Genomic DNA, 25,142 nt, shown 5'->3' on the forward strand with positions numbered 1-25,142 from the left:
AAATGAATAGGGTGTTCAAATTGATAGAGCTGTTAAGCACTTGGATAGACACTGGATGGATCTTATAAATTGTATACCCTAGTAATTCAATGTAACTAAACCAGTAGAAGATACAACTAACATTCAATATTGCTAGTTGTAGTTATAGCTCTAATATTTTTTGTGTCTTTGGATGAAAATATGTACAGTAATTTGGAGAGGCTGCTAAAGTAATATTGCAAATTCTTTGCTGACATGTATGCAAAGTGGATGAGGCCACAAAGCTGCACAGAGAGCAACATTGATATTTGTACTTACCTTTCCTTTGTATTTACAAAATTGCTATGCTTCTATATCAATTCTAAATATATACAGTACAGACCAAAAGTTTGGACACACCTCATTTAAAGATTTTCTGTATTTTTATGACTATGAAAATTGTACATTCACACTGAATTAACACATGTGGAATTATATACTTAAACGTCTTATATTCTAGATTCTTCAAAGTAGCCACCTTTTGCTTTGATGACTGCTTTGCACACTCTTGGCATTCTCTTGATGAGCTTCAAGAGGTAGTCACCGGAAATGGTCTTCCAACAATCTTGAAGGAGTTCCCAGAGATGCTTAGCACTTGTTGGCCCTTTTGCCTTCACTCTGCGGTCCAGCTCACCCCAAACCATCTCGATTAGGTTCAGGTCTGGTGACTGTGGAGGCCAGGTCATCTGGCGTAGCACCCCATCACTCTCCTTCTTGGTCAAATAGCCCTTACACAGCCTGGAGGTGTGTTTGGGGTCATTGTCCTGTTGAAAAATAAATGATGGTCCAACTAAACGCAAACCGGATGGAATAGCATGCCGCTGCAAGATGCTGTGGTATCCATGCTGGTACAGTTTGCCTTCAATTTTGAATAAATTCCTAACAGTGTCACCAGCAAAGCACCCCCACACCATCACACCTCCTCCTCCATGCTTTACGGTGGGAACCAGGCATGTAGAGTCCATCTGTTCACCTTTTCTGCGTTGCACAAAGACACGGTGGTTGGAACCAAACATCTCAAATTTGGACTCATCAGACCAAAGCACAGATTTCCACTGGTTTAATGTCCATTCCTTGTGTTCTTTAGCCCAAACAGTTCTCCTCTGCTTGTTGCCTGTCCTTAGCAGTGGTTTCCTAGCAGCTATTTTACCATGAAGGACTGCTGCACAAAGTCTCCTCTTAACAGTTGTTGAAGAGATGTGTCTGCTGCTAGAACTCTATGTGGCATTAACCTGGTCTCTAATCTAAGCTGCTGTTAACCTGCGATTTCTGAGGCTGGTGACTCGGATAAACTTATCCTCAGAAGCAGAGGTGATTCCTGGTCTTCCTTTCCTGGGGCGGTCCTCATGTGAGCCAGTTTCTTTGTAGCGCTTGATGGTTTTTGTAACTGCACTTGGGGACACTTTCAAAGTTTGCCCAATTTTTCGGACTGACAGACCTTCATTTCTTAAAGTAATGATGGCCACTCGTTTTTCTTTACTTAGCTGTTTTTTTTCTTGCCATAATACAAATTCTAACAGTCTATTCAGTAGGACTATCAGCTGTGTATCCACCTGACTTCTGCACAACACAACTGATGGTCCCAACCCCATTTATAAGGCAAGAAATCCCACTTATTAAACCTGACAGGGCACACCTGTGAAGTGAAAACCATTTCCGGTGACTACCTCTTGAAGTTCATCAAGAGAATGCCAAGAGTGTGCAAAGCAGTCATCAAAGCAAAAGGTGGCTACTTTGAAGAACCTAGAATATAAGACATATTTTCAGTTGTTTCACACTTTTTTGTTAAGTATATAATTCCACATGTGTTAATTCATAGTTTTGATGCCTTCAGTGTGAATGTGCAATTTTCATAGTCATGAAAATACAGAAAAATCTTTAAATGAGAAGGTGTGTCCAAACTTTTGGTCTATACTGTATGATAACATTATGTTCAAAGATGTCAATTACTACACACATATATTTTATAAGTAAAAAACAATATTTCTCTCTATTCTATATTCTCACTGTAGTAATGTCTAGTTGGAAATATATAGTAAAGGTTCACATACAGTATATCCTATGTTTACTGTAAGATTTTTAGAGTTTGGAGCGCTGACATTTTTACCATGTTCATTTTTCAGAAAAATAATAATTGTTGACTACACAATAGCAGGAAAAGTGGTTAATACCTTAAAGGAAACCTTTAAGGTTAAATAATGTTATTAAACTGCAGATGTAGGGTTAATCTGCAGGTTAATAATGTTCTGAAGGTGCTCGGTCACGGTACTGAAAGTGTGGAACTAGGAGAAAATGAACTTTATTTCTCATGTTATCCGACATGACAGGTTTCCTTTAATTACAACTATATGAATCCAGAAGATGTCATATCAGGGCTGACATCCCATTTATGCAACCTCTGCCACAGCACCGGGCAAAGGTGAATCTAGGTTTTCCTACACTCAGAGCAAAATTCAGTTTGGCGCCCCCTCCTATACACAGCTGAAGCGGTTTCAGTAGTTGTCATGTGACCGCTCATATGCAATTTGCATACTCACAGTCATATGCCAATTAGCTACTCTTCTCTTGTTCAGTGAAAAACAACAGTCCTTGCTTCATTGAGAAGCAGGAATAAAAGGTTGTTGGCATGTAACCGTAAGTATGAAACTCGCATATGAGTGGCCATGTGATGACCGCTGGTACTGGCAAGCAGAGTCGAATCCTGACAGCCAATATATTACATACTGTTAGGATTTGGCATGTGACAGTGTTTAATTTTATAATTATTGCTCCTAACATGAATACAGATGTAGTAAGCCTTAGGCTATGTGCCCACGATGCAGAAATGCTGCAGATTTTTTACGCTTCTCCCTGGCAGGAAAAACGCATGCGGATTGTACATGCGTTTTTCCCGCCAGGTAGAAGCATTTGTCAAGCGTCTTTGCATGCATTTGTGCATGCGGGTTATCAAGCGCTTTTCCAAGCGATTTTAGCATCACTTGGAAAAGTGCTTGACAACTTGTTCACACGATATAAATCCATGCAACCGGCATGGATTTATAGTAGTGTGACCAAGTTAGTTAAAAAAAAAGAATAAGAATGGTAAAAAATAAAAAAATAAAGTTTTTACTCACCTTCCGTTGTCCTCCCGGTGTTTTGTCTGCTCCGTCCGGTGTCTTGCACTGCTCACGCTGTTGTGAAGGACCTGCGGTGACGTCATTGAGCCATGTGATGGGTCACATGACTCAGTGACGTCATGGCAGGTCCTTCACAACTTCGCGAGCAGTGCAAGACACCGGATGGAGCAGACAAAACACCGGGAGGACAACGGAAGGTGAGTATAAACTTTATTTTTTATTTTAAATGATTTTTTTTACAGTTTCTATGGTACCCAGGTCTGGATGAGAGCCTCCTCTCCTCCAGATTTGGGTACCATCCGCACATAAAAACGCATAATATCCGTGTGTACAAATGTACTGACATGGATATTATGCGTTTCAATGCAAGTCAATGGCGGCGATTACGCTGCGTGTCCGCAAAATTAATGGACATGCTGCGGATTTTTGAGTGCAGCATAAAAATCCGCAGCATGGGCATTGACATTGCGGCTTGTCATTGGGGATCATTGGGGGCGGATTACCAAGCGTTTCCCAAGTGTTTATGCTGCGGAAATAGTGGGCACACAGCCTAAACTTGTTAGACATTACAATACTTTATTAACAAAGCCATTTATCAGGTTATCTAACAAGTTATGGATTGATACATGTGTACGGGATCAGAACCAATAACAGTATATGAATACATCACCAAAACCACCAATGGTACACAACAATAGCATCACAACCACCATCAGTATGGAAATACATCACCAGAACCACTAACAGTACAGAAGTACATCACTAAAAGCACAATGAGTGCAGAAATACAGCACCAGAAACACCAACAGTAGAGGAATACAACACCAGAACCAATATCAATACATGAATACATTACTAGAATTATCATCAGTACAGGAATACATCACTTAAATCATAATCAGTACAGAAATACAGCATCACAACCCAACCAGCAGTACAGGAATACATCACCAGAGCCATCATCAGTACAGGAATACATCACCAGATCCACCAACAGCACATAAATACATAATTAAAAGCACCATCAGTACAGAAATTCAGCACCAGAACCACTATCAGAGCAGGAATACATAATCAGAATCATCATTAGTACATGAATACATTGCTAGAACCATCATCAGTACAGGAATGCATTACCATAACCACCAACAGTACAGAAATACTGTGTCATAACTACCATCAGTACAGGAATACATCACCAGAACCATGATCAATACATCATCACAAGCACCATGAATACATCACCGGAAGCACCATCAGTACATGATCACATCAAGCAAATTCCTGATATTAGTTATGTGAGTGATCCTAAAACTGCCTCCCTGAAAGTTCAGCCTCAACAGAGCTGTTTTTCAATCTAGATCTTGAAGATTTTGTGTTCCATGAAATATTAATATTTTATTTATTCAAACCAAAAAATATTTTTTTTGTTCCATTATGTTGCCATTAGTTTGTGCTTTTAAGGTAAAATAACCTAGAATCCATAAAACATTAATATTTAGTATAATTGTGGTAAATAAATCAGTAGCTATAAGATGATTTGGTGAATATACGATTATACATGCATTTTCTATAGTAGATTTTTTTTATTACTCCCCCCATTAAACCTTTATATTAAGTAAAAAAATATGTAAAAAAGTGTCATGTACTGGTAAAAATAGCACATGTATGCAATGCAATTAAAGATACATTGATGTATATATTTTTCACGGAAGTCACAGTGGTGGAAAATGTATGAGTAGGTTGAAAAGAGATGATCATATATCTTCCAGCAAATTTTAGTTTATCTAAGAATCAGTAATGCTTGGAGCTGTTAGTATAAAATGTCTGGCATTAATGAAACTTCACATATGTTTTTAAAAAGTGCTCAGTAAATCTCAGATTCTAATATACCAGCTTTGAAATTAATATTACACAGTGACTCCTGGGGAGTGATCACGGATCACGTCAATAGACGTCCCATCAAACTGAAATCATTCCCAGCATGCTAGCTATCCCTATGGTAACACAACGCAGCTTGCTTATTATAGCTGGAAAGACATTTCGTTTCGGCTCACAAATTATCCACAAAGAGTCTTTTTAATATGTCACTTTGATTGCTGTGTTTATGGCCCAAGAAAATTAAAGTAGGGTGAAAAGTAGGTAAGGTTAAAGCGAAATGGTGGGCGGCTTGCATGGGAATATATTTTATAATAGGAGTAGGGCTATTCTGAAGACCAATGTCTTAGCAAACATTCCACATCTCCATCTGTCTTCGGTTATCTTACTCAAGAATTTGAATATTCAAAAATTTAGGTTTGGGCTCCCTCCACATGAAAGGTAGCGAGTTACGGTAATATTAGCACACTTCAATGGCTCATGAGCAACTGTTCCCTAAGGGTAACATAACAGTAAGCTTGCAATTTTGTCTTCTATTGGGAAACACAGAAGTTGTATGTGAGAAATGCCAAAACTTTGCATTCAAGGTGCAATAATGTGCAATATGGCACTCCGATCTACCATAATTGGATGTCTGAAAATTAGAGATGAGCTAATAAAATCAAGTGAAATTGAATTCTACTTGAATATTACAAAAATACGCATTTGCCCCCCAAAAAATTCTTTTGTAATCGCTTCCGTGAGGATTCAGCATTTTTCTGAACCACAAAGTGCAATCAAAAGGTTAAAAAAATCCATAACCTCACCTTACCGCTCACCTCTCGCCTGTGCTTCAGCACTGCTATGAATAGCAGAAATCACAATCTCCTATGAACGCCAGTCATGAGCTGGCATTCACAGGAGTATCGTAATGACAGCCACTGGGGTCTTCTGCAGAACCCCGGCTTCCATGACAACCCATCGGCGTTCTGTGATTATGTCATGGGCTCACTGATGAAAGTGTGGAATGATGTGCCCCAACAGCGGGTGTTAAATCCCGCTGTCAGAGATTGGCAGTGGGATTTAAAAGGTCAACAGCTGCCTGCAGAGCACCGCTTCACCCGCAGCTGTTAAAGTCACATGATTATGTAGCACCCCGAGGGCTCGGCTGCTACAGGGGTATTGCACCTCGAACCAGAGGTGTGGTATTCCACTCCCGGGTAAGGATGGAGTGTGGACTAGAACTCAGTTAGCTGCATGCACCACATACATCCCATTTCCGGGGGACAGATCAACGGTACTCCCACCAGATAGATGTGCAGGTACGACAGCGTCTGTCCCTGGCTGGAGTGGGAGGGGGGGAGGAATATCCCAGTGGTGCAGGAGCAGAGAGGGGAGGGACTCTGGGCATAGGAAGGAGCCCATTGGTGGCTAGTCACCTGGGCTCGGGTGTCAGAGGGAGTATAAAAGGTGGGCACCATCTTAGGAGTTCAGTCAGACAGAAGAAGAGGAGAAGAGTAGTGACAGGGAGCAGCAGCCCTGTCTGGGTGCTGCTCCTGAAGGGAGCAAGAGAGAGAAAGACAAGAGGAAAGGAACAAGGAACAAGGAAGGAATGGAACCTGGAGAAAGGCCCAGAGACATGAAGGAAGAGGGAACCCGAACACGCTAGGAGTCAGCGGGTGAAGGGTTGGCAGATCAGGGTACCGGATCCCGAACTGGTGGAGGCCACTTATCCTCAGCCAGGAACCGGAGGTCGTGGCCACGTCTTGGCGCGACCACTCACTACACTCACCACGAAGGCACGCCACATAGGGTCAGGGAAACCGGAGATAGGTTTCGCCACCAGAAGGCCCGAGGAAGCTGGACATGGGTGGGTCCCTAGTGGGGACGGCCAGAGAAAGGAACGGAGAAAGGAGTTCAAGGTCACACTCTGGAACTGCCTGGGGGTTGGTCGAGCCCCGTACCTGGTGGACGCAGCACGGCTCGGGTCGTCATCACCTGCAGGACTGACACTGATAACATCTGTGAGTAAAGCATTGAAAACTGCAATCAGTCTCTGTGTTCCATCGCACTACCAGCACTAAAGGTACCGGGACGCCCTTTCTATCACTCCCTTCACCCGCACCAGCTGCCCTGAGGCCATACCTCTCCCGTTGGGGGTTATACCACCATTGCTGCACACATACCACCGGCCTCAGCGGACTGTTCTGCAGCGGCGGCCTTGCGACCGCAAATCAACGGGTGGCGTAGTCGACACTTAAACAACATCTACAAAGACTGCCACACACTTAGTTTGACCATCCTGGGCACGGACCGGGTCCCCGCCACTCGGAGACTACTACCCCCATCGGATCCGGCTCCGGGTATTCCCCCGCGCACACGTGCGCCGCACTACAGCACTGGCCCAGGGGGCGCGTCAAGTTTGGCGTAGTCGGCAGGATCTCGTGCCCGTAACCACCGGGTACTGCGTGCCTGAAAAAGAGACTTTTTACTTACCTGTGGTGAAGTTTCCCGCCGTCCGGAGTCGTTTCCCGCCATCCGGAGCCGATTCCCGCCATCCGACGCCATCTTCTGCCTTCTTCCCGCCATCCGTGGAGTTTTCCCGCCATTGGGCGCCATCTTGAGGACGCCGCGCGGGAAGAAGAGGGGTGTGGACTCCGAAAGCCCGCGAGAACTGAAGCCCCGCCTCACGTCCGGACGTTGCGTAAGGTCCTGGAAGGAGCCCAGTGACGCCGACGTCACAGGAGCGCGACGGAAGGTCCTCAACCCTGACGATCCACTGCGGAGCCGCGGCCTACGGAAGAGGATCATCGCAAGGTAGGCCACGGTCCACTAGGGGGGAGGAGGATGTCGGATACGGAGGAGAGCTTCACCGCCACAGCCGCCATACCAGATTGCAGAGCTGCTAGCGGTGCTCCAGAAGGAAGAACCGGAGTACGCGCAGGCCGCGCTGGAAGAGCTGAACAGGAGGATGATCTGGGCGCAACGAGACGTGCTCGCCGGGTGGAAGGAGGAGTTGACCCGGCGCACGCTGACCTGCCAACCGGAGGTGCAGCCACCATCCAGCACCGCATCGATCCCGAGAGGCAGCAGAAGCGGACCGGAGGCCGGGGACGACACCGCGGGGGAGGCCGCAACGACAAGTAAGGGGAACGCCGTTACTCCGGGCCCTGAGGCCGCGGACCTGCCCCTACCTCCCGCCGCAGGACCCGAAGCTCTGGGTGCCGCACCGCCCACCGTACCTCCACCACCAGTAGTCAGCCCTCCAGCAGCAAGCTCTGCAGCGGAGCCTCGCCCTGAACCGTGCTCCCCAACACCGGGCACGATCAGAAAGTCACCGGCCTGGTTAAAAGGCCGAGTGCCCGCGGGCGCTGCATCCCAGCCGGGGCCCCCAGTCGTGCCATCATTGGGGAAAGACCTGTATGAGCAGCACACCTGCCCGGATGGGACACCATTCGTCTGGCCGCCTGAGTACACCAACCCCCGCTCCAGGAAGAGTCATCCCGTAGGAGCAAGGGCCCCAGGGGAACCGCTAATCCCAGCTCCGGAGCCCGTGGACCTCTCTTCACCCCGCTGGAGGACGCCCAATTCGAGGGGGACCCCACTGGAGAAGACCTGATGGGGTTCACTCAGGAGACCCGGGCGGGCGCCGCCCGGCGCTATGAGACCTGCCGCCAACAACTGGCAACGTTTGAGCGGGAGCGGAGAGAGAGGAAAGTGAAGGAGGAGTGGCTCCACATTAAAAAAACGTGGAGCAGAAGACAAGGACCCGCCAGGACCCCCCCGTACAGCTCACGGTCCCCGAGTCACCGGGACTGTTGTTAAGTTTCACATGGCATGTGGCTGGGGCATCATCCAAGACCCGAAGACCATGAGCCAGGTGTTTGTAAACAGGAGCGACGCAGAGTCCCACCTACCGGAGGGGCACAGTGGACGGGACCTGGTGCCTGGAGATACCGTCACCTATACCAGGCATAAGGGAGTGAAGGGGTGGTACGCCCTTCATGTCCACCGGGTCAAGGAAGAAGAGGAGCAATCGTACCAGGAGGAGGAGGAGAAAGAGGGCCCGGACGGGTCTGAACCTGAGGAAGAGAAAGGAGCGTGTGGAGCACACCGTTAATCGTAAACGGTAAAAGAGGAGATGTAAATAGTTACCCGACCGGGTATAAGGACTGTTGTGGGACTGTTTCCACTAAGAGTGTGGTCCCCGTTGGGACAGAAAGAGAACTGTTGCCTATTTTTGCCCTAATCCCTAACCTGACCGAGGACTGAGAGCGGTCATCCCTTCCCTCTACCTGGCCGAAGACTGAGAGCGGCCAGATCCCAAGATCCCAAGATCCCAAGAACCCGAGAATTCAAGAATGTTTTGAGAATGCCTTAATGTGAAATTTGATATGATGCCAAAGTTTTACATAGTGTTTTTGTAAAAGAGTTCCGGTGGCATTAGCCAGCTGTTGAGAAAACCTCCCATAAAGGGATGGATGAAGGTTGATGTGTTTTATGTGTACATACACTTTAAAAATTGTTTTTACTCTATTTCAGCCCGAGGACGTGCTGTGGTTTACCAGGGGGGAATGTAGCACCCCGAGGGCTCGGCTGCTACAGGGGTATTGCACCTCGAACCAGAGGTGTGGTATTCCACTCCCGGGTAAGGATGGAGTGTGGACTAGAACTCAGTTAGCTGCATGCACCACATACATCCCATTTCCGGGGGACAGATCAACGGTACTCCCACCAGATAGATGTGCAGGTACGACAGCGTCTGTCCCTGGCTGGAGTGGGAGGGGGGGAGGAATATCCCAGTGGTGCAGGAGCAGAGAGGGGAGGGACTCTGGGCATAGGAAGGAGCCCATTGGTGGCTAGTCACCTGGGCTCGGGTGTCAGAGGGAGTATAAAAGGTGGGCACCATCTTAGGAGTTCAGTCAGACAGAAGAAGAGGAGAAGAGTAGTGACAGGGAGCAGCAGCCCTGTCTGGGTGCTGCTCCTGAAGGGAGCAAGAGAGAGAAAGACAAGAGGAAAGGAACAAGGAACAAGGAAGGAATGGAACCTGGAGAAAGGCCCAGAGACATGAAGGAAGAGGGAACCCGAACACGCTAGGAGTCAGCGGGTGAAGGGTTGGCAGATCAGGGTACCAGATCCCGAACTGGTGGAGGCCATTTATCCTCAGCCAGGAACCGGAGGTCGTGGCCACGTCTTGGCGCGACCACTCACTACACTCACCACGAAGGCACGCCACATAGGGTCAGGGAAACCGGAGATAGGTTTCGCCACCAGAAGGCCCGAGGAAGCTGGACATGGGTGGGTCCCTAGTGGGGACGGCCAGAGAAAGGAACGGAGAAAGGAGTTCAAGGTCACACTCTGGAACTGCCTGGGGGTTGGTCGAGCCCCGTACCTGGTGGACGCAGCACGGCTCGGGTCGTCATCACCTGCAGGACTGACACTGATAACATCTGTGAGTAAAGCATTGAAAACTGCAATCAGTCTCTGTGTTCCATCGCACTACCAGCACTAAAGGAACCGGGACGCCCTTTCTATCACTCCCTTCACCCGCACCAGCTGCCCTGAGGCCATACCTCTCCCGTTGGGGGTTATACCACCATTGCTGCACACATACCACCGGCCTCAGCGGACTGTTCTGCAGCGGCGGCCTTGCGACCGCAAATCAACGGGTGGCGTAGTCGACACTTAAACAACATCTACAAAGACTGCCACACACTTAGTTTGACCACCCTGGGCACGGACCGGGTCCCCGCCACTCGGAGACTACTACCCCCATCGGATCCGGCTCCGGGTATTCCCCCGCGCACACGTGCGCCGCACTACAGCACTGGCCCAGGGGGCGCGTCAATTAAATCATCTGTCATGTGTGGGGAAAGATGCAGGCTCAGCATTGGAGCCCGCATCAAAGTCAGGAAAACAACATATGACGTATAACATATGACGTAAATATACGTCATATGTTGTGAAGGGGTTAATAGCCTGTTTGTACAAGCCAGCCACGCTTCCATGCACACACAAGGATCATTAGTGTAATCATTCTGTGCATCATTTTCTCAACTGTAAATGTCCTGTTTATACATGACGGTGTACTGCAGAAAACAATGATTTTTAATTAATGATAATTAAACTACATTTTTAATCATCTCACCTGAAAAACAAGTATTTTGCTGATTCATTGGGTGATATCTGCAACCTAGGAACGTGCGCTCCTGATTATCAGACAGTCTAATTAGGACCTAACTTTTGCTTTATTCTGGGGAGCTCTGGTAAGGTGACAATACCCTACTAAACGCTATCTTCTTCAGGATTAGATATAAGGAGAATCTGCAGCACAATTTTATAATGTATAGTAAAGACATGGATGTAATGGCGCTGTAATACTAATTACATTGATGTCTTTGATGAAGAAATCTACTTTGTTGTACTTTAATCACCATTTGAAGTTTTATGCTAATTAGATTTCGGTGCACAGGGCCAAGACTGTACATTGGGTCTTCTCCTCCCTGTCTGTGACTCCTCAGCCCCTCTGCTGCCTCCGATCTTTGAATGACAGGTCACTGCTGAGATTTCAAACAGAGGAGGCCATTCATTCACAGGCAGCGACGGGGCTGAGGAGTCACAGAAAGTGAGAAGACACAGTCTACGGTCCAGCCCCTGTGCACCGAAATCTAATTAGCAGAAAACTTCAAATGGTGATTAGAGAACAGCAGCAAAAAGTATTTCTTCTCCCAAGGTATCAATGTAATCAGTATTACAGCATCATTACAGTCATGTCTTTACTATACATGTCAAAATCATGCTGACAGGTTCTCTTTAAAAGAGTTGTTCCCTTTCAAATATAATTTGTCCCTAGCAGCATTATGTTTAAAATAAACAAACTGCTCTATACATCTCTTTACCGAGTCCACCAGCCACGGCTCCAGGTACTATATGTGACATTGGCTGTGTCGCTGATATCACGGCAATCAATGTGCTCAGCGGATCAGAGCAGGGTGTTCTGTGTACACTGGAATGCCCTGCTGAGAGTCGCTCATCTCATGATGGGCTGCCATACTGTCAAGATGAAGTCAATTCCCCATACTATGAGCAGTGTCGGAGACACACTGCTCGACCCCGGGAATGTGATTATAGCGCGGTTTGTTTTTTAAAGCAAAATGCTGTGAGGGGCGAATTATGTTTGAAGGGGAACAACCCTTTTAATCTTTTTTGCTTCCACAAGGATCCAAATACTATGAGTTGAGGTTTATAACAACCCACACCATTATTTTTGCTTATTATTATAGCACCATTTATTTCATGGCACTTTACATGTGAAAAAGGGGTATACATAGCAAACAAGTACAGTTGTCTTGAGCAAAAAGGAGTCATCTGTTACGGATCCGGGTGGTGGAACCTCTGTGCTGCGGTGCAAGGAGGGGCCAGAGGGGCATGACTAAGTATCTGCTCGGTCCGACCAAGGTCACACGGCGGCTCAGTTGACTCCGTGAACCAGGGAGGAACCGAGCAGAGGGACCAGGTGCCACTCTGGGACCGACCTTATATGAGAGCAGGTGACTCCCACGGGTCAGAAGGCAGGAACTGACCGGCACAGCGGATGAGCTTCGGCTGGCAGGCTGACGGGTGGTCCGGGTAGACAATCAGGCTGATTAGGCAGATAGTCAGGCGAGTGTTCAGGGTAGGCAAGCTGGCGGCACAACAGGTAGCTGGCTGGTGCTTCCAGGTAAGCGGGCAAGCAGGCATGGCATGTAACAGGCAGGTGCTTCCAGGTAAGCGGGCTGGCAGGCACGGCAGGTAACAGGCGGGTGTTTCCAGGTAAGTGCGCAGGCAGGCACGGCAGGTAACAGGCAGGTGCTTCCAGGTAAGCAGGTGGGCAGAGCCCATAGACAGACTGGCGGACTGGACTGTAGACAGACTGTCGGGCAGAAGAGAAGTCAGGCTAGCGGACTGAGCAGAAGATCAGACTGGCGAACAGGACTGACTTGCAGAGGATCTGGGGGCTGAAGCAAAGTAAGAATCACAAAGCAACAACCTTGCACGGGCACCTCCATATTGGAGGAGGTGCCTCTTATAGGGAAAGCCCTCCGGTGATTGGCCGAGGACTTTTTAGGACGGCGCGCGTGGCCCCTTTTAGAGGGAGGGAGCGCGCCCTAAGCACAGAGCCAGGGAAGCTGCGTGCACCAGCAGAAGCTGCAGGGAGGCCGGAAGACGCTGGAGCAGGACCGCGGCGGTAAGGGGGACGGCGTCTCTGCCTGGCAGGGGGCAGAGACGCCAATGCTACAGTACCCCTACCTTTACGCCCCCTCTTTTTCAGGCCAGCAGGAAATTTTTTAAGAAGAAGAGGGGCATGGATATTCTCCCTGGGTTACCAAGACCTCTCCTCCGGGCCAAACCCCTTCCAATCCACCAGAAAAAGGGTTTTTCCTCTCACCCTTTTGGTGGCCAAAATATTCTCTACCTCACAGACGCCCTCAGCAGAAACTGGAGCTGGAGTGGTACCTGAATCGTCAGAAAAAGAATTAAGAACAACTGGTTTGAGGAGAGATACGTGGAAGGAGTTGGGAATCCGTAAGGTGGCCGGGAGTTTTAGCTTGTAAGCCACGGGATTTATTTGCTTGAGAACCTCACACGAACCATCGAACCGCGGACCCAACTTATACGATGGAATTTTGAGCCGAACATGTTTGGAGGAGAGCCAGACCCTGTCTCCTGGACGAAAAAGAGGCGGATCCAGAAATCTCCCATCAGCATGTCTCTTCATCTGCCCAGAGGACCGAAGAAGTGCGGATCCAGTGCTTTCCCAAATAGTAGAAAATTCGCTGACCAGAGACTCCGCGGCAGGACCATCCACTGAAGCGGAGACGGGAAACAGGATCCAGGTATGTTGACCATAGACCACAAAGAACAGGGATTTGGAAGAAGACTCACTCTCATGGTTGTTATAGGAGAACTCGGCCCAAGGTAGGAGCTCAACCCAATCATTATGGTGAGCATTGACGAAATGCCGGAGAAAGCTGGTAAGGACCTGGTTGATACGTTCCACTTGACCATTGGACCGAGGATGATAAGCAAATGAGAAATACAGGGCGACATCCAACAGCTTACAGGTAGCTCTCCAGAAGCGCAAAGTGAACTGGACCCCGCGATCAGACACAATGTGGAGGGGTAGGCCGTGGAGACGAAAGATGTGAAGGATGAAGTCCTTAGCCAGCACAGATGCGGACGGGAGACCAGGCAGAGGGATGAAGTGGGCCATTTTAGAAAAGTGGTCAGCGATCACCCAAATGACGGTACAACCGGCAGAAACTGGGAGATCCGTAATAAAGTCCATAGCAATGTGTTGCCACGGAGCGGAAGGCACAGTAGAGGCAGGAGACAGCCAGCGGGCAGATGCCCAGGAACTTTGTTACGGGCACAGGAGGAACAAGCCGAGACGAAATCCGCAACATCCTTGCGCAGCGAAGGCCACCAGTAATGCCGGGCGATGAGCAGGAAGGTCTTCCTCTGGCCAGCATGGCCGGCTAGTTTGGATGAATGACCCCAGAGAAGAACTTTCTTACGATCCGGAACTGCTACAAAAGTCTTACCAGGTGGAAGACTAGACAGGTCAAACGGGGCCACGGTCATTACTCAGGAGGGGTCGATGACATGCAGAGGCTACTCCTCTTGGTCGGAGGACAGGAATGAGCGGGATAGAGCGTCGGCTTTAACGTTCTTGTCACCAGGGCGGTAATGTAGAGAAAAGCAGAATTGGGCAAAGAACAGAGACCACCGCCCCCCACGTGGATTGAGTCCCTGGGCGTCCTGCAGATAGGCCAGGTTTTTGCGATCTGTGCAGACGATCACCGAGCGCAGAGCCCCTTCCAGCAGATAGCGCCACTCCTCCAGTGCCAATTTGATGGCAAGCAGCTCACGATCTCCTATGGAGTAGTTGAGCTCAGACGAGAAGAAGAGCTTGGAGAAAAAGCAGCAGGTTACCATTCTCCCGGAAGGGGATTTCTGGGTGAGCACCGCTCCGGCTCCGGAGGAGGATGCATCAACCTCCAGGAAGAACTGCATGTTGCAATCCGAGCGGTGCAGCACAGGGGCAGAGGAGAAAGCAGGCAGGTCTCATGGCAATCCTGCCCCCAAGGGAGCACCTCACCGGATCGCCAATTCAGAACGGGTTCATGCTTCTGTAGCCAGGATAGACCTAGCAAAAGGGAGTGAGAGAGTCCGGATAGCACATGGAAGGAGATCCTCTCCGAGTGCAGCATTCCCACCTGAAGGGTTACAGATTCTGATGAGCAAGATGGGCACCGGAAGGAGTCTTCCAACCACGGTAGCGACTGCCAATAGTTCAGCCAGACGTTTGGTGGGAATATGATACTTCTCCACAGGGGACTGAGAAATGAGATTCCCAGCGGGTCTGGAATCCAGGTGGGAGGTTTCAAAGAAGCAGGTCTCTCCACAGGAAATAGAAACGGATAGAGTCAAGGACGGAGAGGATTTACTCTTGCCTAGGACGACCTCTGTGGCGGTCCTAGACACTGGAGTTTCCCGGCTTCACCGGACAGGAACGGATCAGATGCTCCTTACTACCACAGTAGAAACAGCTCCCCTCGGCTCGGCATGTTTCTTGGCGAGACTTGACCATCTTGGTTTGGTCGATCTGCATGGGTTCGGGCGAGCGTGCCCGGAGAGTTGCTGGTTGGGAGGCAGGTTTCTGGAAAACAGGAGCAAGACGAAGAAATCTTCTCTCCCAGGTAGTCTCCTTAGCTCTTTCCAGGAAACGGATGTCAATCCATTTAGCTAGTGACACCAGGTCATCCAGGGTGGTAGGAATGTCCCGGCCGGCTAGCTCATCCTTGATCCATCCGGAAAGACCCTCCCAGAAGGTGAATACCAGGGCCTCGTTGTTCCAGGCAAGCTCAGATGCGGGGGTACGGAACTGTATGGCATACTGGCCCACGGTGAGACTCCCTTGGCGGAGACGGAGCAATGAGGAGGCAGTAGAAGTCCTTCGTCCGGGCTCATCGAAGACCTTCCGGAAGGCAGTGAGGCAGTGAGGAAAGCCAGAAGATCGGACACCAGGGGATCCCCTCTCTCCCATAAAGGGTTTAGCCATGCCAATGCTTCCCCGGTGAGGTGAGACATGATGAACGCCACCTTGGCCCGGTCGGAGGGAAACTGATGTGCCAGGAGTTCAAAGTGCAGCGTGCACTGGTTCAGAAAACCCCGACATAAGATGGGGTCACCCCCAAAACGAGGAGGCGCAGAGAGCCGGGGTCCAGAGCTGGATGCCATGGCACCAGTCGGCTGAGGCACCGCCAGAGCGGGTGGGACGGACAGCGTGTCCAGGCGGGAGTTGACAGACCGCAGGTAGGTCAGGATGGTTTCCTGTTGGGATCTCTGACGAGAAACCTCCTGGTACAGGTCAGCAAGCGAAGGAGCCTGGAGGCCACCGGGTTCCATGGCCCGTGTAAACTAGCACCATTTATTTCATGGCTCTTTACATGTGAAAAAGGGGTATACATAGCAAACAAGTACAGTAGTCTTGAGCAAAAAGGAGTCATCTGTTATGGATCCGGGTGGTGGAACCTCTGTGCTGCGGTGCAAGGAGGGGCCAGAGGGGCATGACTAAGTATCTGCTCGGTCCGACCAAGGTCACACGGCGGCTCAGTTGACTCCGTGAACCAGGGAGGAACCGAGCAGAGGGACCAGGTGCCACTCTGGGACCGACCTTGTATGAGAGCAGGTGACTCCCACGGGTCAGAAGGCAGGAACTGACCGGCACAGCGGATGAGCTTCGGCTGGCAGGCTGACGGGTGGTCCGGGTAGACAAGCAGGCTGATTAGGCAGATAGTCAGACGAGTGTTCAGAGTAGGCAAGCTGGCGGCACAACAGGTAGCTGGCTGGTGCTGGCTGGTGCTTCCAGGTAAGCGGGCAAGCAGGCACGGCATGTTACAGGCAGGTGCTTCCAGGTAAGCGGGCTGGCAGGCACGGCAGGTAACAGGCGGGTGCTTCCAGGTAAGTGCGCAGGCAGGCACGGCAGGTAACAGGCAGGTGCTTCCAGGTAAGCAGGTGGGCAGAGCCCATAGACAGACTGGCGGACTGGACTGTAGACAGACTGTCGGGCAGAAGAGAAGTCAGGCTAGCGGACTGAGCAGAAGATCAGACTGGCGAACAGGACTGACTTGCAGAGGATCTGGGGGCTGAAGCAAAGTAAGAATCACAAAGCAACAACCTTGCACGGGCACCTCCATATTGGAGGAGGTGCCTCTTATAGGGAAAGCCCTCCGGTGATTGGCCGAGGACTTTTTAGGACGGCGCGCGTGGCCCCTTTTAGAGGGAGGGAGCGCGCCCTAAGCACAGAGCCAGGGAAGCTGCGTGCACCAGCAGAAGCTGCAGGGAGGCCGGAAGACGCTGGAGCAGGACCGCGGCGGTAAGGGGGACGGCGTCTCTGCCTGGCAGGGGGCAGAGACGCCAATGCTACAGTACCCCTACCTTTACGCCCCCTCTTTTTCAGGCCAGCAGGAAATTTTTTAAGAAGAAGAGGGGCATGGATGTTCTCCCTGGGTTACCAAGACCTCTCCTCCGGGCCAAACCCCTTCCAATCCACCAGAAAAAGGGTTTTTCCTCTCACCCTTTTGGTGGCCAAAATGTTCTCTACCTCATAGACGCCCTCAGCAGAAACTGGAGCTGGAGTGGTACCAGAATCGTCAGAAAAAGAATTAAGAACAACTGGTTTGAGGAGAGATACGTGGAAGGAGTTGGGAATCCGTAAGGTGGCCGGGAGTTTTAGCTTGTAAGCCATGGGATTTATTTGCATGAGAACCTCAAACGAACCATCGAACCGCGGACCCAACTTATACGATGGAATTTTGAGCCAAACATGTTTGGAGGAGAGCCAGACCCTGTCTCCTGGACGAAAAAGAGGCGGATCCAGAAATCTCCCATCAGCATGTCTCTTCATCCGCCCAGAGGACCAAAGAAGTGCAGATCCAGTGCTTTCCCAAATAGTAGAAAATTCGCTGACCAGAGACTCCGCGGCAGGACCATCCACTGAAGCGGAGACGGGAAACAGGATCCAGGTATGTTGACCATAGACCACAAAGAACAGGGATTTGGAAGAAGACTCACTCTCATGGCTGTTATAGGAGAACTCGGCCCAAGGTAGGAGCTCAACATAATCATTATGGTGAGCATTGACGAAATGCCGGAGAAAGCTGGTAAGGACCTGGTTGATACGTTCCACTTGACCATTGGACTGAGGATGATAAGCAAGGGAGAAATACAGGGCGACATCCAACAGCTTACAGGTAGCTCTCCAGAAGCGCAAAGTGAACTGGACCCCGCGATCAGACACAATGTGGAGGGGTAGGCCGTGGAGATGAAAGATGTGAAGGATGAAGTCCTTAGCCAACACAGATGTGGACGGGAGACCAGGCAGAGGGATGAAGTGGGCCATTTTAGAAAAGTGGTCAGCGATCACCCAGATGACGGTACAACCGGCAGAAACTGGGAGATCCGTAATAAAGTCCATAGCAATGTGTTGCCACGGAGCGGAAGGCACAGGTAGAGGCAGGAGACAGCCAGCGGGCAGATGCCCAGGAACTTTGTTACGGGCACAGGAGGAACAAGCCGAGACGAAATCCGCAACATCCTTGCGCAGCGAAGGCCACCGGTAATGCCGGGCGATGAGCAGGAAGGTCTTCCTCTGGCCAGCATGGCCGGCTAGTTTGGATGAATGACCCCAGAGAAGAACTTTCTTACGATCCGGAACTGCTACAAAAGTCTTACCAGGTGGAAGACTAGACAGGTCAAACGGGGCCACGGTCATTACTCAGGAGGGGTCGATGACATGCAGAGGCTCCTCCTCTTGGTCGGAGGACAGGAATGAGCGGGATAGAGCATCGGCTTTAACGTTCTTGTCACCAGGGCGGTAATGTAGAGAAAAGCAGAATTGGGCAAAGAACAGAGACCACCGCCCCCCACGTGGATTGAGTCCCTGGGCGTCCTGCAGATAGGCCAGGTTTTTGCGATCTGTGCAGACGATCACCGAGCGCAGAGCCCCTTCCAGCAGATAGCGCCACTCCTCCAGTGCCAATTTGATGGCAAGCAGCTCACGATCTCCTATGGAGTAGTTGAGCTCAGATGAGAAGAAGAGCTTGGAGAAAAAGCAGCAGGTTACCATTCTCCCGGAAGGGGATTTCTGGGTGAGCACCGCTCTGGCTCCGGAGGAGGATGCATCAACCTCCAGGAAGAACTGCATGTTGCAATCCGAGCGGTGCAGCACAGGGGCAGAGGAGAAAGCTTGTTTTAGGGAGACGAAGGCCTCCTCCGCTTCGGAAGTCCATTCCTTGGGATTTGCTCCCTTACGGGTGAGCGCGGAGATGGGAGAGGTCCGGGACGAGAAATGAGGAATGAAGAGGCGGTAATAATTTGTGAAGCCCAGGAATCGCTGAATCGCCTTCAACCCCTCCGGTCGGGGCCATTTTAAGATATCAGAAACCTTCTCAGGATCCATCCGAAGACCAGTCTCGGGAAGTCTGCTCGAAGAGACATTTTTCAAATTTAGCATAGAGACGATTCTGCCTGAGCCTAAGCAGAACCTGACGAACATTCCTCCGGTGTAAGGGCAGATCCGGAGAGAAGCCAGCGACAAGGGGTAGATAAGCCCGCAGGGAGGTGAAGCGCCAGGTACCAGGTTGATGGGGCAATCATGCGGCCTATGAGGTGGTAGTGTCTCGGCTTCCTTCTTGTTGAAGACGTCCACATAGGACCAGTAGGGTACCGGCAGACCGGGTAGATTAGTCGGAGTAGACGGAGGTCGTGCCGGGCGAACCGGAACCAGGCAGGTCTCATGGCAATCCTGCCCCCAAGGGAGCACCTCACCGGATCGCCAATTCAGAACGGGTTCATGCTTCTGTAGCCAGGATAGACCTAGCAAAAGGGAGTGAGAGAGTCCGGATAGCACATGGAAGGAGATCCTCTCCGAGTGCAGCATTCCCACCTGAAGGGTTACAGATTCTGGTGAGCAAGATGGGCACCGGAAGGAGTCTTCCAACCACGGTAGCGACTGCCAATGGTTCAGCCAGACGTTTGGTGGGAATATGATACTTCTTCACAGGGGACTGAGAAATGAGATTCCCAGCGGGTCTGGAATCCAGGTGGGAGGTTTCAAAGAAGCAGGTCTCTCCACAGGAAATAGAAACGGATAGAGTCAAGGACGGAGAGGATTTACTCTTGCCTAGGACGACCTCTGTGGCGGTCCTAGACACTGGAGTTTCCCGGCTTCACCGGACAGGAACGGATCAGAGGCTCCTTACTACCACAGTAGAAACAGCTCCCCTCGGCTCGGCATGTTTCTTGGCGAGACTTGACCATCTTGGTTTGGTCGATCTGCATGGGTTCGGGCGAGCGTGCCCGGAGAGTTGCTGGTTGGGAGGCAGTTTTCTGGAAAACAGGAGCAAGACGAGGAAATCTTCTCTCCCGGGTAGTCTCCTTAGCTCGTTCAAGGAAACGGATGTCAATCCATTTAGCTAGTGACACCAGGTCATCCAGGGTGGTAGGAATGTCCCGGCCGGCTAGCTCATCCTTGATCCATCCGGAAAGACCCTCCCAGAAGGTGAATACCAGGGCCTCGTTGTTCCAGGCAAGCTCAGATGCGGGGGTACGGAACTGTATGGCATACTGGCCCACGGTGAGACTCCCTTGGCGGAGACGGAGCAATGAGGAGGCAGTAGAAGTCCTTCGTCCGGGCTCATCGAAGACCTTCCGGAAGGCAGTGAGGCAGTGAGGAAAGCCGGAAGATCGGACACCAGGGGATCCCCTCTCTCCCATAAAGGGTTTAGCCATGCCAATGCTTCCCCGGTGAGGTGAGACATGATGAACGCCACCTTGGCCCGGTCGGAGGGAAACTGATGTGCCAGGAGTTCAAAGTGCAGCGTGCACTGGTTCAGAAAACCCCGACATAAGACGGGGTCACCCCCAAAACGAGGAGGCGCAGAGAGCCGGGGTCCAGAGCTGGATGCCATGGCACCAGTCGGCTGAGGCACCGCCAGAGCGGGTGGGACGGACAGCGTGTCCAGGCGGGAGTTGACAGACCGCAGGTAGGTCAGGATGGTTTCCTGTTGGGATCTCTGACGAGAAACCTCCTGGTACAGGTCAGCAAGCGAAGGAGCCTGGAGGCCACCGGGTTCCATGGCCCGTGTAAACTAGCACCATTTATTTCATGGCTCTTTACATGTGAAAAAGGGGTATACATAGCAAACAAGTACAGTAGTCTTGAGCAAAAAGGAGTCATCTGTTATGGATCCGGGTGGTGGAACCTCTGTGCTGCGGTGAAAGGAGGGGCCAGAGGGGCGTGACTAAGTATCAACTCGGTCCGACCAAGGTCGCATGGCGGCTCAGTAGACTCCGTGAACCAGGGAGGAACCAAGCAGAGGGACCAGATGACCCTCTGGGACCAACCTTGTATGAGAGCAGGTGACTCCCACGGGTCAGAAGGCAGGAACTGACCGGTACAGCGGATGAGCTTCGGCTGGCAGGCTGACGGGTGGTCCGGGTAGACAAGCAGGCTGATTAGGCAGATAGTCAGGCGAGTGTTCCAGGTAGGCAAGCTGGCGGCACAACAGGTAGCTCGCTGGTTCCAGGTAAGCGGGCTGGCAGGCATGGCAAGTAACAGGCAGGTGCTTCCAGGTAATCGAGCTGGCAAGCACAGCAGGTAACAGGCGGGTGCTTCCAGGTAAGCGGGCTGGCAAGCACGGCAGGTAACAGGCGGGTGCTTCCAGGTAAGCGGGCAGGTAGGCACGGCAGGTAACAGGCAGGTGCTTCCAGGTAAGCGCGCAGGCAGGCACGGCAGGTAACAGGCAGGTGCTTCCAGGTAAGCAGGCTGGCAGAGCCCATAGACAGACTGGCGGACTGGACTGTAGACAGACTGTCGGGCAGAAGAGAAGTCAGGCTAGCGGACTGAGCAGAAGATCAGACTGGCGAACAGGACTGACTTGCAGAGGACCTGGGGGCTGAAGCAAAGTAAGAATCACAAAGCAACAACCTTGCACGGGCACCTCCATATTGGAGGAGGTGCCTCTTATAGGGAAAGCCCTCCGGTGATTGGACGGGAACTTTTTAGGACGGTGCGCGTGGCCCCTTTAAGAGGGAGGGAGCGCGCCCTAAGCACAGAGCCAGGGAAGCTGCGTGCACCAGCAGCAGCTGCAGGGAGGCCGGAAGACGCTGGAGCAGGACCGCGGCGGTAAGGGGGACGGCGTCTCTGTCTGGCAGGGGGCAGAGACGCCGTTGCTACATCATCGATAGTACAGGAGGAGAGAGGACCCTGCCCGCGAGGGCTCACAATCTACAAGGCCATTAAACTTTGAATTAAAGAACGGGTGCACAAATACAACATAAATACTTCTAACATTCTGAGCCAACAATCTTTACCAACTACATTAAAAGAAAATATATTTTTTGTTTCTTCATCCATATAAATGTAGCACTATGATGTTGACTTACCAAACACACCCAAACAATCCTTCTCATTGAGGTGACCCTCTGCGCAGTAATAGCCATGACATCCTTCTACTGCAGAACATGAAGACATGTTACAGTCCCACCCTTAAATAATAATAAAAAAGACTTAACAGCTATTGCTTTTTCCCATTTAGGAAACAAAATCATGCAATCATTTTGCATAACAAACCAAATGAGAATATCTGTCTGATATTATAACTTTGATGCTTATAGGCCACAGCACAGTTATTCTGATGAGCTGCTTTGTAGACTGGATAATTAAATTACTGCTGTTAGATGAATTGGACCACCAGCTATTTTTATTCCAAGCGAGTCTGGAACACTGAAAGATGACAGGTTGCTGTAATCCATCACTTGCCGGACCTCATCAGCTACACTGCTTCATTCCAGATATATTTTATTTAAAAAGCAATATTTCCCTTGCATTGACAATACCCCCTTTTTTCATAATACACAAGGGGTATCTACTACACAAAGATGTCTGCAAGCATAAATAATGCAGGAGGGCTGCAAGTCTATAGGCCATTACTGTCTAGCTAACATTCAGCTGATCTCTCCTAGGTCACAGCAATATCCATTGATTCTTCTCAACCTTTATCAAGCAGACACACTTAAACATCCTTCCTATTGCGTTTATAACAATCCTCTTCCTAGTCACATCATCCATGTATTATTGAACAGGCACTTTACAACAGGCACATTTACAGATTCATTTTAATTTTGTACAAAAAACTCCAGTAAGTCGTTGTAAGATTTGATTTATTACTTATTACAAAGGTAATGCCGTTTAGCTGTGCACATTCCTGAACCTTTTTATGCTCCTTGCCTGATGTGGTGCACAGGACTACTAAATCTTTTCTGATGTCGTATAAACTATGAAAGCAGAGGGTTGGGTTTCTGATTGCAACGTCAACAAGAAGAAATGTAAGCTCCCATGACTTCAATGAAACATAATTTTGACTGCAAGTGGACATAAAGGGCTTATGTTTAAAGGAATTTTCCAATCAAAGTAAGAGATTGTTAAAGGGAATCTGTCACCAGGTTTTGCTACTTCATCTGAGAGCAGCATAATGTAAAAAAAAGACACTGATTCCAGCAATTTATCACTTATTTTACTGGGTGTAGCAGTTTTAATACAATCAGAGATTTTAGATGTAGCACAGAGCTCAGAAAGCTGACTCCGCCCACACCACAGCCCTCTATGTTCATTGTATATTGACAGTAAGCTGCTAATCAATGCTGGGAGTGGAGTTGGACCAGGAGGCATGTGAACTGTAGTCCTGTTTTGTTAATTTCCTGTTGATAAAACACTCATTGCATTGAAACAACAGCACACAGACTAATAAGTGATGCATCGCTGAAATCAGTGTCTCAGCCCTCACCTCATGGTGTTCTCAGATTACATAGCTTAAAACCTTCTAATAGACTTCCTCTAAAGATATCCTTGTATCTGATTCATGTTGTCCAAAGGGTGGAGACAATCTGCAGTGGACCTGTCTCAGGCTAGTCATATGAGATTTATAATTCCTTGCTGGCTTTTCAAAGTGTGATATCTCTGAAATGCCACAAAGTTTCAAAATAATGCAAACAAATGTAATAACGCAGCCAGTGTCTGATTCATGGTGCCTGTGTTTCGGGCAGCATGATTTAGATCAGGATTCCCCAACTCCAGTCCTCAAGGCCCACCAACAGGTCATGTTTTCAGGATTTCCTTAGTATTGCACAGGTGATGGAATTATTGCCTGTGCAGGTGATGCAATTATCACCTGATCAATACTAAGGAAATCCTGAAAACATGGCCTTGAGGACTGGAGTTGTGGAACCCTGATTTAGATGTGTTGCACTTCCATGTACAGAGGGTGCTCGGCACACCATTGTGCAGAAAAAAGCCATAGTGACCTCAGGCCCTTTGTTCTTGAACTTCTTAGGCTTAGATTCATAATATGATGACACACACTATTGATTTTGTCAGCAGGAATAAACCTTAAGATTAAGATCAACATATTTACATTTCACAATGAGAAACTGATACTATTTATAATGAGATAACATGATTTCATAGTTTATGTATAAATAAGTTAAAATTATTTTTGATAATAATACATTGTAATTTTTTTCCCTTGGATTGGTCCTCAGCTGCAGCCTTGCATATTAGCCCAGATCTTCAATCACAGTTCAATTGTTTATTATTTGCAGCATTAGGCAAATTTCTCAAGAGACTCAATTGTATCAGTTTGGCTTCGTTTTTTTCTTGGAGTACAATTTTTTAATTTGTTGTTTAAAGACTGAATTAGAGCATTCCCTGTGTGAGAATGAGCTAAAAAAAAAAGCAATGGTGGGATGTTTCAGCTTTGAGGCTATCAGAACTGTGAATATAGTTCTGTATCAGTCACAGTGAGTCCATTGCGCACCAGTATTTTTCATCCATCCAGTTTCAAAAATAATAATGTCATCAGTGACATTTCTGTTCTGTTTTTGGTTTTTTTTGCTGTAATTTTTGTGTAACCCTCTTACTTCTACAGAATGTACTTCTACATTGTACTTTTTCAGATAGCCAACACATTTTTTTTTCTTTTCTTCTTTGCCACGTTTACAGCCATGACAGCTATGGTCTTTTTCTCTTTATGACAACATAAGGCT

The sequence above is a fragment of the Phyllobates terribilis genome, unplaced genomic scaffold, assembly GCF_046119375.1.
Source record: "Phyllobates terribilis strain yellow unplaced genomic scaffold, ASM4611937v1 Scaffold_5__5_contigs__length_657084704, whole genome shotgun sequence".
Classification (NCBI taxonomy): domain Eukaryota; kingdom Metazoa; phylum Chordata; class Amphibia; order Anura; family Dendrobatidae; genus Phyllobates; species Phyllobates terribilis.